The sequence below is a fragment of the Rattus norvegicus genome, chromosome 12, assembly GCF_036323735.1.
Source record: "Rattus norvegicus strain BN/NHsdMcwi chromosome 12, GRCr8, whole genome shotgun sequence".
In the NCBI taxonomy this organism is placed as follows: Eukaryota; Metazoa; Chordata; class Mammalia; order Rodentia; family Muridae; genus Rattus; species Rattus norvegicus.
The window spans coordinates 28,522,833-28,537,497 of NC_086030.1; the positions used below are offsets into that span (position 1 = coordinate 28,522,833).

Below are 14,665 nucleotides of genomic sequence, written 5' to 3' on the forward strand. Positions count from 1 at the left end.
TTTAGTCCTTTGAAAGAGCAGTACACACTCTTAGACTCTAAACCGCCCCGGGGTTTAAGAGTTAAGCCTCAGGGGTGATGGGAGTTTAAGAGGGGCACAGTGCGGTGGAACACTGTCTTCCTGGCATGACCTGGCTGCCACAGTCTGGGACACACAGCGGCTCAGACTACCTTCAGGGGACCTGCACGACAACGTGGCCACCACCATTTCACCCCAGAGAGAGCAGGGAATCATGAGGCCACACCCTTCCCAGAGGATTTACAGAAAGTTAATGGTTGCTAGGTAAGATGGAGGAATTTTTCTTTTCTTTTTTTTTTTTTTTAAAGTGGTGTAGATACTGGGAAGCTGCCTATGTTCTTGTAAATAAACCCTCACCTCTAATGAAACCCAGGATGTCAAAAAGCAGACAGGAAAGTCTTCCACACTCATTTGCTTCTCCATGGCTGAGATAAAACGTTCTGAGCAAAAGCAGTTTAGGGCAAAGTAAAGGGTGCTTTTGGTTCATACTTCCTGTTATAGCCCATCATGGAGGGAAGCCAGGGTAGGAAGTCAGTGTACAAACAAGAAGGCAGGAACTACGAAAGAATGCAGCTTGTTAGCTGTGATTCTGCTCGGCTAATTTTTCTTACACAGGCCAGGATTGACAGGCCCTCCCCTGGTCTCAATCCAGACCTTCTCTGATAGACATGGCCACAGGAAAATGTGGTCTGGGCAATCCTTCTGTTGAAACTCTGTCTTAGTTTGGGTTTTTACTGCTGTGGTGAGATATTATGACCATAAGCAACTTGGGGGCGAGGGGAAGAATTTCCTTTTGCAACTGTCAGGTCATACTCTACCACTGAGGAAGTCAGAATAGGAGCTCGAGACAGGAACCTGGAGGCAGGAACTGAAGCAGAGACCATGAAGGGGTGCTGTTCCCTGGCTTGCTCCTCACGGCTTGCTTAGTCTGCTTTCTTATACACCCCAGGACTACCTGATCCATGAGACTGTCCCTAATGAGCAGGGTCCTCCAGCATCAACCAAGCAAGGAGATTCCTTAAAGATCTGCTTATAAGAATTTTATAAAGACCTTTTCTCAGCTGAAGTTCCCTTTCCAAGGTGCCAGCTTATGTCACATTGACAAAACACCCAACTAGCACCGACTCCCTCGGATGACTTTGGGCTGTTTCAAGTTGACAATTGAAGCCAAGTAGGGACACTCACACACTACCTCTTCATGCCCTAATCCCCGAACACTCACACCAACGCCTCCCACTCTCACACACTGTCACACACTCCTAGACGTGGATTCCCACTCTTGCGCCCACATACAAATGCGCACACACACTCAAATACACAATACACACCTTTGCACCTTTACACACTGTTACAGACACACACTCAAGTACATACATATACTCACACACACACACAGACTGACAGGCACATACATGAAATATACATGAATATATATATGTATATATATGTATATATATAGTATATATATTCACAAACACACACACACACACACACACACACACACACACACACACACACGCAGAGCTTATGGGGCTCATCTTTTATAGAGATTCCTGCACCCATTTCTGGTCTATTCAGCTACTGGCTGACGCTATAATGCTTCCCACCACTAAAACTTCAATTAACCAATTGCTCGGGGGAACAGGGTGCTATGGTTAATTGAATTATCTGATTAACTGAAAGTTAATTAGCCAGAAATCCTTTGTAATTCTAAGGCTTGCTACAAACAGCCTAACAGAAGAAAGCTCTTTTTCTTCTTGTGTGTTTGCGTATATGTATGTGTGCATGTTCAAATGTATGTGTACACATCGCCAGAGTGATATGCATGTATGCGTGGATGTGTGAGTGCAGGTGACCGAGGAGACGATAAAGGGGATTCAGATCCCCTAGAGCTGATTTATAATCAGTTGTGAACCACTTGATGCATGTGTTAGGAACATAAACTTGGGTCTTCTGAAAAGTCAGTACATGTCTTAGCCACTGCCATTTCTCCAGCTCCAACTTTGTTGTTTCTGAGGCAGAGTCTCTCACTGTCCTGGAACTTGACAAACAATTGAGGCTGGCTGGTCAAGGAACCCCAGGGATCTGCCTGTGTCTGTCTCCCCAATGGTGGTGTTACAAGATCCACTTGACCTCCTTTCTCTTCCTCCTCTTTTTCTTCCTCTTATTTCTCCTCATTTCCCTCTTCCTTTTCCTCCTCTTGAAAGTGCAAGGCAAACACTTTCCCGTTAGAGCCATCTCTCCAGCCCCTATGTCTCAGCTTCTTCGCCATAAAATGTATGGCTACCTGTCTTGCTAGGTTTTCTAATGTTATTAATGGGTCCTGCATGCATCGTATCTTGATTGGTAGCATCACCATGGTCTGAGGTCATGTGAAGGAAACAGAGACCTATGAAAAAAATGCAACAAAGATTCTATGACACCGTGACCAGGACAACTTAGGAAAGAAAGCTTTCATTTGGGGTCAGAGCCAGAGTTTATGATCATTGCAGTGGGGAGCATGGCAGCAGGCAGGCAGGCATGGTGCTGCCCCAGTAGCTGAGAGCTCTCATCTCGTCAACAAGTATAAGGCAGAGAGAAATAACTGGGAATGGCATGGGTTTTAGAAACCTGAAAACCCACTCCTCCAACAAGGCTACATACACTCCCTAGTCCTTCCTACATAGTTTCATCAACTAGAGATCAAGCAGTCAACTATTGAGCCTATGTGGTAATTATCATCCAAACCATCACAAGTACACAGACATTACGGAATAAGCTACAACCATATAAAACAATGGCTCTCAACCTGTGGATTGAGACCCTTGGGGGTTGTCGAATGACCCTTTCATAGGCATCACATAAGTCCATGAAAAAAAACAGATATTTGCATTATGATTCATAGCAGTAAGCAGTGAAATAATGTTGTGGCTCAGGGTTACCACAACACGAGGAATTGAATTAAAGGGTCTTAGCATTAGGAAGGCTGAGGACCAATGATACGGAAGAACATAATTGTCGTTTGCAGGACGATGGTGACGGGATACCCCTAGGTCAAGCAAAACAAGCCAGATTCTGAAAGGCAGATGCTGCACGTTTTCCCTTGCAGGGAGAATCTAGACTTGTTTTAAAAGAGAAGAAAGTAGATAGGCCACTATCTATTTGGGAAGGTGGGAAGGAGTGGGAGTCAGGGGGGAGGGCAATAGAAGATCATGAAGGAGTTAGCATAGCTCAGTGACATTATACACACGTATTAAGGAGCCACAATCATATCCAGAGTTGTTCGGTAAACATTATGACTACATTACAGAAACAAGTTCACTATTTTGAACTATTAAAGCATCCTAAGAGAGAAGAGAAATAAGAGAGGTACACGGTATGATCTCTGACATTTTCATCACCATGGTACCATCATCATTTATTATTATTATTATTATTATTATTATTATTATTATTATTATTATTTCTGAGGTGGGGTCTTGCTACATAGCCCAGGCTGTGTTTGAACTCTACACCCTCCTGTGTCTGGCTGTCTAGTGCTGGGACCGCAGGCATGTGGCACTGTGCCTGGCTTTGCATCTTGACATTCATATTATCTCCTTGCTCTTTCTCTCTCCTCAGTGTATGTGGGGGAGAAAAACAACCGTGGCTCCAGCAGGTGTACGCTTGCTAATTTTGGTTTACATTTCCCCATTCCCATTTGCACCTCCAACAAAAGGAAAAAGAAAGACCCAGATGTATTGTCACTAAATCAAGCCCTGCTTTGGCTAGGTCACCGGGGCTTGGTTTCCATTGTGTTACCGGGAAATGAAAAGAACAATTTTTCTTTTGTTGTTGTTGTTGTTCGGGATCCTAGATTTATATTGCTTTCACTTAGCGAGTGAATAATTGATAAGTCGGGGCCGTATTAACACAGAACAAAAGAGCCCAGTGGTACAAGGGTCTTGGGAAGGCTGCCTAAATCAATACACACTCATGAATTTTGAGCGCAAAAGGTTGAGCTGAGAGAGAACACAGATTTAGATGGCCATTAATATTTGAAACACACTCTATGCACGAGAGGCTCGCCGGGGCCCAAATGTTAACCGGAGGAGCTTCGGAGAAGAAAAAAAAAGCTTCTAAATAAATCTGAAGGCAAGATATTTCCCCCTCCAAAGATTTCACGTGGAAAAAAAAATCAATCATGTTTGTCGTCTCAGCAGTCAGAAGCCAGCTATTAAAAAATCTAATTAGAATGGTTCTTTTTTAACCAATTAAACATACCAATGTAACACTTGTCTGATCCAATGTTTGTAATTGCCAGAAATGCAACAAAGTTGCCCTCTATGGTAACGCAGATAACTGGGAAAAAAAAACACACACACACAAAAAAAACCTCCCGCCACCCCTCCTGGTAACATCCTCCCTACACAAGAGGCAGACAGGAAATTTGATTAATCTAAACATTTTGTGAGGTGTCAAGAGAGGTTTCTTGCCTGATGCTTCATGGTCACCTGAATGGGCAGACCAACTGAGGACCAGAAGGGGAAAAAGAAATACCATCAGTTACAATTTGCTCTTGAAATGTCTCCTGTGGGGCTTGCATTTGAGCCGCCAACCGAGCTGAGGATTTTAAACTGAGGGGAGGGGGAAGACTTCCCTTCTTAACAGTTGCGGGGTTCTGCATCCTGCCAGAAACTCATCCCTGGCATTGGATACCAGGTCATGGCTGTGACTCTGGGAGATGATCGGCCCGTGCTACGTAGTGCTGTGGTCACTGGGAACTCAGTAGCAGGCACCATGTGCTCACTCTGGCTAAATCGCAGCCACGATTTGTGGGTGTAAGAGTCACGTTCATCCATTCATACATTCATTCATTCATTCATTCATTCATTCATGCATTCATGTATACATGCATTCATTCAGTACATGTTTATGTGCATCTATGTGCATGTGGAGGCCAGAGGTCTCTACTGCTCTCTATTTTAAATTATATAATCTTTGGTGATTTCACGTATGAATGTAATATATTTGGGTGCTATCCAACACCTCTTCCCCAACTCCTTCCACATCCCCTTTTTCTCTTCCTCCCCCCTCCTCCTCCCCCCTCTTCTTCTTCCCCCTCCTCTTCCTCTTCCTCCCCTCTTCCTCCCCTCCTTCTTTCCTCCTCCCCTGCTCCTCCTCCTTCCTCTTCCTCTCCCTCATCCTCCTCCCCCTCCTCTTACTCCCCCTTCCCCCTCCTCTTCCTCACCTCCTCCTCACCCCTCCTCTTTCTCTTTCCCCTCCTCTTCCTCCCTTCCTCCTCCCCCTCCCCTTCCTCTTCTCCTCCTCCTTCTCTTCCTCCTCCTCTCCCTCCTCCTCTTCCTCCCCCTTCTTCTCCTCTTCCTCCCCTCCTCCTCCCCCTCCCCTTCTTCTTCTCCTCCTCCTCCTCTTCCTTCTCTTTCTCCTTCTCCTCCACCCACTGAGTACAATTAGTGCCCTCTGTGTGCTGCTCATGGGTCCAGGGCCATCCAGTGAGAGAACAGAACAAAGTACCATGGGTCACATTGCTGAAAACAAAACAAAACAAAACAAAAAACTGACTCTCCTTTCAGCCTTTACCTGTTTGAAGTTCCTTAGGGGTGGGAGCTCATGAGCTCCTCCCCTGCCTATGTTAGAATGCTGACTGACTTGGTCATGCGTAGGTCTTGTGTAGGCAACTGCAGCTGCTATGACTTAGTTAGGGGGTGTCCCAGAGATTCCTTAAGGAATATAGGCTACTGCCATTGCTCTCAACTACCCGTTGCGTCCAGAGTAAGACCTTGTTGCTGAAGATACCACCTGGAGAAAGCGGTCTGCAAACCTCTTCTACTTTATTTTTTCAGACAGGGTCTCTCTCTGAACCTGGACCTTGCCAATACTGCCAGGCTGTCTGGCTAAAAGGACTGAGGATTCTCCCGATCTGTTTCTTCAGTGTTCGTATTACAGGTGTTTGCTGCTACACTCAGCTGTGTGTGTCTGTGTGCGCACACGCACGTGCATGCATGCATGTATGTGTCTGTGCATTGCACATGTGTATATGGTGGAGTATGCATACCACTGTGTGTCAGAAGCTAGAGGAGGGCACTGGGGGTTCTGTTTTTTAACTAACCTTTTGCTTATACCATTCAGACAGGGTCTTTCAATGAACCCGGAGCTAGGTTGACAGCCCCTAATTTCTATGATCCCCCCCATCTCTACCCCCTATGCTGGGCTTGTAGGTACTCACTTGTGTGTGGCCATGCCTGGCTGCAAACTTCAAGGACCTTCTACTTACACAGCAAGCACTTTTACCCATTAAGCCATCTCACAGTCCTCCTTCTAGCTTTGCATATGGGTTTTGGGAATCTAAATTAAGACCCTCTTGGTTTGGCGCTCAACACTTGACCACCGAGGCATCTCTCTGGCTTCTAAGACTCACTTTGTAGAAGGCATTAAGTAGAACCCCCTGGGAAAGAACTTGAGAGACCATTTGATCCAGCCACCAGCCTTTTACACAAAAGAACAAAATTTGTCTGGACTCAACCTCTGCTTGCCTACCCTTGGTGAGCTCACTATCCTAGGGGAGCTGCCATGACCTGATTCTCGAAGAGATGCTTTGTACATTGAGCTCTAATCTGCTCACCAGCCCCACGTCTAAGGCTAAAGAAGCTCCCCTTAGAGAGCACAGTTGCCCCTCTCTGGATGCTGGCTCACACCTAGCTGGATCACCAGTACCACTCTTTGCCCACGAAGCAGTTAATTTGGGGGAGATAATTCAGAACATGTGCTCATTACTGGGTCTTAGAGGCTAAAAGAAAAATTTGGCGCCTCTGCTGTACAGATGGTGTTTGTTCTGTCCCTGGGAGTCTCACGCTGTAGATCTTAATTAATGAATTAATGAAATTTTTCAGTCAAGTGGTCCTAAGGAGCATTTATTTTTGAAAACTCCCCTTCTGCCGAAACACGTGTTTCTCTGCTTCCCCTCCAAGCCTCTAATTAACCAGCAAGGGAAGGTCAAAGACATTGGTTGTAGACGTGCTGAAAAGGGCATGGATTCTTAAAGGGAAGTTACACTTGGAGACTAAAGACACCACTACAGAATTCCAACAAGACTTTTAACTAGGACCAGAAATGATAGTTACATGGTATGTTTATCGCTTCGTGGAGACAATTACCTTGTCTTGGGATTTTTTTTCTAATATGTTTTGGGAGTAGTCATCCATTTTTGATTTGCTTCATTCTTAGTGTTGGGATTGAATACTCGACTTTGTACATGTTCAGTAGGTGCTTTTCCACTGAGCCACGCCCCCAGCCCCTCACTGGAGGATTCTAGGCAGGGGCTCTACCACTGAGCCACGCCCCCAGCCTCTCACTGGGGGATTCTAGGCAGGGGCTGTACCACTGAGCCACGCCCCCAGCCCCTCACTGGAGGATTCTAGGCAGATGCTCTACCACTGAGCCTCGCCCCCAGCCCCTCACTGGGGGATTCTAGGCAGGGGCTCTACCACTGAGCCACGCCCCCAGCCCCTCACTGGGGGATTCTAGGCAGGTGCTTTCCCACTGAGCCATGCCCCCAGCCCCTCCCTGGGGGATTCTAGGTAGGGGCTCTACCACTGAGCCACGTCCCCAGCCCCTCACTGGGGGATTCTAGGCAGGGGCTCTACCACTGAGCCACGCCCCCAACCCCTCCCTGGGGGATTCTAGGCAGGGGCTCTACCACTGAGCCACGCCCCCAGCCCCTCACTGGGGGATTCTAGGCAGGTGCTTTCCCACTGAGCCATACCCCAAGCCCATTGACTGTTCATTATTTTTAATGGGAGACTGAGAGAGAGATTACTACAGTAGAATGGGCACACCCTGCTGAATCCAGCAGACCTGAGTTCCCTTCATTAGCTACCAGTTTCTAGCTGTGACAACCTGGATAAGTCACTATAGCATTATGAGTGCACTTTCTCTTACTAGACACCATTGGTATAATATTCCAGGTACTCGGGGTTTGTAGTGGTTATTCTTTACTGTCAACCTAACTAGATTTAGAGTCACCAAGAGATTGAAGCACACTTGCAGGAGTGGCCGTGAGGGTATTTAAAGAGGATCGGGGAAATGTCACGGGAGGGTAATGCTCTTGCATAGCAGGAATAAGGACCTAAATTTGAGTATCTAGCACCCCTGTAAGCAGCTGGGAATGGTTCCATGTGACCGTAGCCCAAGCTCCAGGTTCAGTGAGAGACCTTGTCTCAAGGGAAGAAGGGAAGAGACACCCAATGTCTTCCTCTGGTCTCTGTGTGTGTGCACACATGTGTACAACAGCAGAAATGAAAGAAAGATAATAACTCACCCTAAACTCAATTAGTCAGTCAGTCAGTCAGTCAGTCAATCAATCAATCAATCAAAGGATTCACTATTGCTTACACATACATGGATTTGTCTGCTGGGAATACTGCTAGTTTGGACCTTGCCTGGTTGGTGTTAGTTGGGGCTTCTTCTTGGGCTTGTATTGAGCTGATGGCTGGACTGAGGGATATCTGTCTGGGATAGCTTCATTTGCATGCCTGGCTGGAAGCTGGTGGGCATCTGGAGTTATGGGACCACATTCCTCAGCACCAGAAGGCTAGCTTGGGCTTATTCACAGGATGGAGATAGATATGTTTTTTTGGAGATGGTATCATATCCCTTGCCTTGTATGTTACCAGTCAAAGCAAGTCATTCAAGAGGTAAAAGAACAGATTTGGTGTCTCGGCAGGCATTGATGCAGTCACCTGTCGTTACTTTTCTGTTGCTGTGATAAAACACTCTGATAAAACTACTGGGGAAAAAAAGGGCTTATTTTGATGCAAAGTTACAGTGTATAACATTACAGGGAAGTCATAGTGACAGGAGTGTGTACCACATTGTATATGTCAAAAAGCAAGTGGGGTGAGTACTGCCGCTCTGTTATTTTCTTCTTTCTATATAATCTAGAATCACAGCCTAGGGAATCGTGCCACCCACGGTGGGTGGGTCTTCCCATTATAATTAACCTAATCAAGATAATCCCCATAGCATGACCCATGTGACTCTAATCTTGTCAAGTTGCTGGGGTCAGCTATCACGGTCACATTGAAAGGAAAACAATTTTCACTATTTTTAAATTGGGATGACATTGAAATATTGGGGTGTCTTTGAGAATGATGGAGTCATCCTGTCATTCTGAGCTCTTCCTGTGTTTTGCTTTGGGGTCTAGGATCCAGGGAACCTCAATGATCACCAAAGCCACTTGAGCCAGGGGTTTTAGGATCCTTGTTTCACAAATTGAAAGAACAAAATTCATGGACGTCAGAGGGTGAGTTTTAGAGAAAAGTATGTTGTAGAAGTTTATTCCCAGGAAAGAGGATTCCATAGACCATGGAGCTGCTAGTCTCTGACCTATCAAAGGACTTAGATCAGAAATTGAGGGGAGGTATAGGAGGGAGATGAGCTGCTCAGTCCATTTCATCCAGTTACAAGGTGTCTCAGTACCTCCTCCCAGTTGCAGTCATATAGTAAGTACAACCTCTAAGCGGAAGTGACCATTTAGGGACTTCATAGAAGCAGGGGCCTCCAGCAAGGATACTCTCAGAACCTCAGTCTTTGGATTCCTCTCCTACCTGACCAGGCTATAGTTTCTGTTTTCATCTTCGCACAGCTATTCTATGGTCTTGAACTCTTCATCTTCCTGCCTCCAGTCTCCTGAGTGCTGGGATTACAAATGTGCATAACCATGCCCAGGTAGAGCAGCCAGTGACTCTGCCTCTCACTGTATCAATACTACAACTATTTGAAAAACAATATCTGCTCAAAATTTTGGAGATGACAAAAAGATCGACTTTGGGAGATTGATTTTTAAAGTGGGCATTGTGCAGCTTATGTTGAAATCATTTGATTATTCGCACTAGAAAGACTTTATTGTTATCCGGGGTGTGTGTGTGTGTGTGTGTGTGTGTGTGTGTGTAAGTGTTCATGAGTATGCAGGAGCATGATTTGTGTGCAATCTTGCATGTGGAGGCCAGAGGATTCTCTCGGATGACCTTCCTCAAGCACCGTCTACGCATTTTCAAAAAATTTATTATTTTTATTTGTATGCATGCACTCATGAGTTTAGATTCAGAAGAGGGCAATCAGATCCCCTGGAGCTGGGGCTGCAGGTGGTTGTGAGCTGTCTGACATAGTTGTTGGGGGGGGGACAAACTCATGTTTTCTGCAAGAGCAGCAAGAGCTTTTAACTAATGAAGGAGTCATCCTTCTAGCCTCGCCTCCTCCTTCTTTGGACACAGTGTCTCTCACTAACCTGGGACTCACGAAGTAGTTGAGAATGGCTGGCTAGTGATCCTCAGGGATCTTTAGAGTAGAGGGGTTGGGAGCAAGTACCAGCACACTTGGATTGCATTAAAATGTGGGCTCTAGGGATGGGATTCAGGCCCTGGTGCGTGTACAGCAAGGCCTCTCGTGACTGAACCATTTGAGTGATTGGTTCACGAGGATCTACAGAAAACTGCCTGTGTTTTTGGGTCATCATGAGTGGAGCACAGAGGAGGGGCCTTGTTGGTTCTGCTTTATCTCTTTCAAGGGATGTGAGTGCAGGGGAATTTGGGGGGTCAACAGTACTGGTGTCCTTGACTCGGGAGGAGCCATCTTTGATAGTCACTGTCTCAGTCACTCTAGCAAGCAGCAGGGTGTGCATCCCATGCTCCTTATCTGGTGGAAGGCTCCTCAATGTAACCCTGACCTTTGCGCTGTGGCCTCCCTGTATTATCTGTTTTTTTGTTTGTTTGTTTGTTTGGTTGGTTGGTTGGTTCTTTTTGTTTTGTTTTTTTACCAGCGCTGATGAGGAAACTTTGGAAATGACCATAACACGGAAGACTGGAAGTCAGGCAAACGGATTTAGCAATGGCAAGAATGTGGTAAAGTAAGATGGAAAGCCTTCCTTGTGTATGTGTGTGTATCCGTGTGTGTGTGTGTGTGTGTGTGTGTGTGTGTGTGTGTGCGTGCGCGCGCGTGCGCGCGCGCGTGGAGGACAGATATCAGTGGTTCTCAGTTAGAACACCGCCCCCCCCCATTTACTTCTTGCAGCAAAGTCTCTCATTGTCCCCCCTCCCCCTGCCTCTGATTCATCTAGGCCACGTGGTCAGTAAACCTCAAGGGATCTATTTGCCTGTCTCCAACTCTCTAGCACTGGGATTATAAGCACATACCGCCACACACAATGTTTAAAATGTGGCTTCTGGAGATCCTTCTCAGATCCTTATGCTTGCATGGTAGGCACCTTACCAAGAGAATTATCCCTCCATCACAAAGAAGTTCTCTCTAGTGAGCACTTCATGTTATGCCTCCCTATATGAGAGACAGGGAAATAGTTCGCAGGACATACACAGTCTGAAGGACAGGAACCGGCTGTGGGAGGAGGAGTCTCTCTGATTCTTCATTAGACAATTTCCATGTCTTTTTGCTGCAGTAGAAGCCCACAGATGTGTTAATTTACAAAGCACAGAAATGTGTAGAAGTTAAAAATCAGGACGCCAGCTTGTGACGATGATCTTGTCAATGTTATATCCCCCTGGAGCATGCCTTGTGGTGATAGAACAGATGAGCCAGTTTCTAAGGGCTGGAGAGATGGCTCAGCGGTTAAGAGCACTGCCTGCTCTTCCAGAGGTCCTGAGTTCAAGTCCCAGCAACACATGGTGGTTCACAACCATCTGTAATGGGATCCGATGCCCTCTTGTGCTGTGTCTGAAAAGAGCTATGGTGTACTCACATAAGTAAAATAAATAAATCTTTAAAAAAAGATCCAGTAGTATGATCACGAAGATCTGACCTTAAGCCTTCATTATTTCTAACTGCCTCTTGCATTGGTTTTGTTCTTGTTGCTGTTATAAAACATCCTGACATAAACAACTGAAGCGAGGAAAAGTTCGCTTTGGCTTATGGTTCCAAAGGGGTAGAGTCCATCATGTTAGGGAAGGCATGGTAGCATGCGGAGAAGGCATGCCAAGCAGGAATGGGAACCTGACCAATCACATAGCATCTGTTGTTCAGAAGCAGTGAGTAAACAGGAAGTCGAGCCAGGGCACAGATTCTTAAAACCCACCCACTAGTGACTTACTTCCTCCAGCGAGGCTCCACCTCTTAAAGGGTCCATAATTTTCCCAAACAGCGCCACCTGCTGGAGACCAAGTGAGGTCTTCCATTTGAACTTCCGGTCCAAATATCCCATATCTAAATGCCTGTGATAGAGAACTTGGGGGTAAAGACCTTAATATACGAACTTTTAGGGTAGGAAGGCTGTGAGTCACTTTGCATTGCTGTGGTAACATGTCCTACAGAGACAACTTAAGGGAGGGATGGCTTTTGGGCTCATGGTTTCAAGGGGTTTTGTTTCGTCACAGCCGGAAAGTACAGCAGGGTAGCTCAGATCATGGTGACAGGATCTGTTCACATCATAGTGGATCTCTATGCGGTGAAAGTAGGGCAGGAAAGAGTGGCTGAGTTATAACCTTTAGAAGTACCTCCTTCGTTTTCTCTTTTCCTCTTCTTGGTCCCTTCCTCCCAAAGGCAATTCGGCCTCTCCAGATAGCATCACAGATATGAGCAAATACTGAAAGAATGCGCCTATGAGGGGCTATCTGATTCAAACTGTAAAAAGCTGCACTCAAGCTACAGCAATCCCTTTGCTTTGAGTCATTTTTTTTTTTTTATAGCAACAAGAAAGAGAAGAGACACTTAGCTAGCCTCATACCCCACAGACTTGTTAGCCATTTTTCCCCTCTTGGAATAGAGTGCTTGCAACACTGTAACAATCCTCAGAAGACGGAAGATACTTATGGGCATTGAAACTGGCTGATAGACAGGCAGCTACTGTCCATGGGGGCTCCCGGGTCACTCAGGCTGATTGCAGTTGTCAGGAGCAGGATGAGGCAGGCTGCACAAATTGAGTGACGCCGTGTTTTTAATTTAGGAGGATTCCGAATGGAAGCATCAAGGACCCACGGAGCCAGACTGTGAAATTACTCTTGGCTTTGCAGCAGGCTCTTGATACTCTGGCATTATGGAACTTGTCAGTTCTGGGAGGCAGAGGCTGGTGGGGTGGCAGGCACGTGGGTAGCTGTCAGAACAAGAATGGATTAATTCTGGGGATTCAGTCCTGTGCCAGGGGGTCATGATGGGTGACAGCAACAAAGAGAATCTGCCTTTGGCAAGTCTTACTAGCTTAATCATGGACTCAGGGCTCCGCCCCATGAGCTCCCTGGACTCCTGCAGTGCTCCCAGCTGTTTCCCCCACCTGGCTCCTTCCAGCTGTTCCTTTTCCTCTTTCTATCAGCCAGTTTTCCTCTCAGCATTGCCTCTCAGACCCCTGCATGTGTGTGGGTGCACGTGTGTGTGTGTGGGTGCAGGTGTGTGTGTGTGTATGTGTGAGTGCAAATATATGCAATGAGTGTGTAGGCAAGTGTGTGCATGTATGTGTGCGTGTGTGAGTATATGTGCATACACACAAGGGTGAGAGTCTATGTGGGTTGTGTAAGCAAATATGTAGAGTGAGTGTGCACATGCGCATGCTTACGTATGTGTGTGTTCATATATGTATGTACATGTGTGTGTGTGTGTATGTATGTTTGTGCATGGATGAGAGTCCACATGGGTGTGAATGTTTATGAGCACATGGGGAAATATATGTGTGTATCTATGTGTATAGGTGAATATGTATTCATGTGAGTGTATGTATATATGCTCACAGGTGAGTGTATGTTTCTGGATGTGTACATTGTATGTGAGCACATGTATATGCTGTATAAGTAAGTGCACATGTGTGTATATATGAGTATGGATTGTATAGCAATTTCCTTAGTAGCTGGTTAACACCCAGGAACTTCAAATTGGGGCCTGTTAAGACTCAAGAAGCAAACAACTAAAAAGTCTTAGGAAGTTCCTGAAACTGACCAGATGTACAACATACCTCCCTCTCTGTCTCTCTGTTTCTGTCTCTGTCTCTGTCTCTCTCTGTCTCTGTCTCTCTCTGTCTCTGTCTCTCTCCGTCTCTGTCTCTCTCTGTCTCTGTTTGTCTGTCTGTCTGTCTGTCTGTCTGTCTGTCTCTCTCTCTCTCTCTCTCCCTAACCCACCCACCTGATTATACAAACAGCCCCACAGAGGAGAGAGATTAGCTGAGCTGCCTGGAAGACACACCTGCTGAGCTGCAACAGAGGTTTCTAGCCTTTACAAGACATAGCCTTTGCTGTGATGGGCTTTCAGTGACACAATTGCCTTTGCGTTTTTCCTGTAACTCCAAACCTGTATTGCTGTAAGTAAGCCCAATAAAAACTCATTGTTTCACAAACTGGACTTTGGTCTATCAATTCCCTATCTGAGCTGGGATGTGAGAACTTGTTCACATCTCCTCAGGAACAGTGTTACACAACAGCACATGCTTGCACACAGGACAGCGTGTGTGTGTGTGTGTGTGTGTGTGTGTGTCTAAATGAGTGTGTATTATGCACATCTATATACATGAATAAATGTGCATGTTTATTGCTCATGGGTGTCTGAATATGTGTATGGAAGAATGTGCATGTGTGCAAGTGTATGTGCTCTTGGGTAATTGTGCATGTGTGTGCATGTGTGAGTGTGTGTGTTATAAGGTCTGGAATGAGAAACTTGGTTGCTAGGCAGCCAGCTACCAGAT

At 46.0% G+C, this 14,665-nt stretch overlaps 1 long non-coding RNA gene across 1 annotated transcript; it reads right to left on the minus strand.

Annotated features, from left to right (window-relative positions):
• Positions 1–1,701: 1,701 nt before the first annotated feature.
• LOC134481175 (uncharacterized) lies at positions 1,702–12,320 on the minus strand. The gene is made up of 2 exons (XR_010056503.1): positions 12,095–12,320; positions 1,702–2,407 (listed from the first exon to the last, which is right to left on the minus strand). It is a non-coding gene; the product is annotated as an uncharacterized LOC134481175 (long non-coding RNA).
• Positions 12,321–14,665: the final 2,345 nt, after the last annotated feature.